Source organism: Propithecus coquereli, unplaced genomic scaffold (assembly GCF_000956105.1).
Source record: "Propithecus coquereli isolate 6110/MARCELLA unplaced genomic scaffold, Pcoq_1.0 Scaffold316, whole genome shotgun sequence".
NCBI lineage: Eukaryota > Metazoa > Chordata > Mammalia > Primates > Indriidae > Propithecus > Propithecus coquereli.
The window spans coordinates 481838-484157 of NW_012148797.1; the positions used below are offsets into that span (position 1 = coordinate 481838).

The following is a 2320-nucleotide window of genomic DNA, read 5'->3' on the forward strand; positions in this document are numbered from 1 at the left end:
CAGGCTGGTTTCGAACTCCTGAGCTCAAACAATCCGCCCGCCTCGGCCTCCCAGAGTGCTAGGATTACAGGCGTGAGCCACCGCGCCCGGCCCCCTGACCTATTCTTAAACAATGATTTTGCCCTCCACCCTACTTTAGCCATTCGCTTATATACTCATACCCTAGATGTGTCATTACTAATAATTTTCTATGAGCTGGGTATTCATTATTCCCCTTTCATAGATGAGGAAACTGAGGAATAAAGGTAAGTAATTTGTCCATGGTTTCACAGCTAGCAACTGCTCAAACAAGTATTTGATCCCAAACACTGTTGTTTCTAGTGTTCAGACTCTAACCATTATACATGTTCCTCCATATATCCCAGTATTCAACCACTACTTCCTTACTATTCTAGCTTACTCTCTTTAGTGCTACAGCTCAATAACCTATCAGCACCTACAATCCATTTCTTCCTACCTACTTTTCACTGTCATCCCTACCTCTATATATTCCCACTTTCCTCTTGCCTGGCTTAAATTCTATGGTCAATTATTATAATTATTCCTTTTCCACGTATAGCTTGCCCTCTTCTTACTGTCACACTTGCTTGGCTAAACCCCACACCTTGGAAAATCCAACTCTCCAGCTACTCTGCCTGGAGGCGACACCTTTCTACCATCTGATGACCTTAATTATGTCACTAAATAAATAGAAGCAATCCAAAGAGAACTTTCAGTCTCCCATCATCATATCTACTCTCCACCTACATCTGTGTTTATTTACTCTACCTTCTCTCCTGTTTCTAAGGATAAACTATCCTTGTCTCTTGCTAAGGCCGACTTCTTCACATACCCACTCTCGAGAACTCAGCAACTGTCCCCCTCTTTCCATTAATTTTTTCTTCTGGATTATTCCTATCAGCATACAAACATGCCATTTCTCTAATCTTAACAAAACAAAAACCTCTATTCCCTTTCTTAGGTTACCACCCCATTTCTTTCCTTCCCATTTTGTCTTACGCTGAACAGATTTTTGTACTTATTTTTCCACCAAAATTATTCTAACTCAGGCTACCAACTTGACCTCTACCTTGGCCAAATCTAACTTATTTGGCCTGTAAGCAGCATATAACAGAGTTAATTGCCTTTCCCTCTTAAAAAGTGTTACTTGGCCTAGAGTAGTTTTCTATATATTAGGTCACTCTGTCTTTACTAGTTCCCCCTCATATCCTAGAACTCTAAACATGAAAGTACTCCAGGGCTGTCCTTAGACTTCTTTTACATTTAAAATCATTCCCTTGGTGATCTCATCCAGTCTTCATGGCTTAAATACTGTCTTTATGCTGAGAATTCCCACCTTTGTATCTTCAGCCTCTCCTGAACTCAACTCATACCGGTGGCCTACTCAACACCTCTCTTTGAGTATTTCATGTGCATCTCAAAGTTAACATTTCCAAAACAGGTGATCAACCAACCCCAGCATTATTTGATATGAACGGTACTTCAGCTCTTAGATAAGAAATGTTTGATAATTACAAAGAATGAAAGGATGAAATGAAAATGTAGTTAATGCTCTTATTCAATATATGAGTGGGGCTGACTTCCATCTCCCATAGGGACAGGGACGGGCAGGTAACACAAGTCTGACCATTAAGAGTAGACCATGTTCTGATTATAGTTGCCCCTTGGTATCCTTGGGGGACTGGTTCCAGGGCCCCCTGAGGATACCAAAATCTGCAGATGCTCTAGTCCTTATATAAAATGACATAATATTTACATATAACCAATGTACATCCTCCCATATACTTTAAGCCTGCAGTTCCCAACCCATGAGCCACGGACTGGTACCAGTCCAGTCCATGGCCTGTTAGGAACTGGGCTGCACAACAGGAGGTGAGCGGCAGGTGAGTGAGGGAAGCTTCATCTGTATTTACAGCACTTCCCATCGCTTGCATCACCACATAAGCTCCGCCTCCTGTCAAATCAGTGGGGGGCGGGGATTAGATTCTCATAGAAGTGCAAACCCTACTGTAAACTAGGCATACAAGGGATCTAGACTGCACGCTCCTTATGAGAATCTAATGCCTGATGATCTGCTGTGGAGCTGAGGCAGTGATGCTAGCACTGGGGAGTGGCTGCAAATACAGATTACCATTAGTAGAGAAGTTTGACTGCACAATAAATGTAATGTGCTTGAATCATCCTGAAATCATGCCCCCACTCCCTGGCCCTGTAGAAAAATTGTCTTCCATGAAACTGGTCCCTGGTGCCAAAAGGTTGGGGACTGCTACTATAAACCACCTCTAGATTATTTATAATGTAAATGCTATATAGTTACACT

The 2320-nt window shown here is 42.1% G+C and overlaps 1 protein-coding gene across 2 annotated transcripts in view; it reads right to left on the bottom strand.

Moving 5' to 3' along the window:
* Positions 1 to 2320, bottom strand: part of SYCP3 (synaptonemal complex protein 3) — a 16135-nt gene that overhangs the window by 8395 nt on the left and 5420 nt on the right. The window lies entirely within an intron of this gene.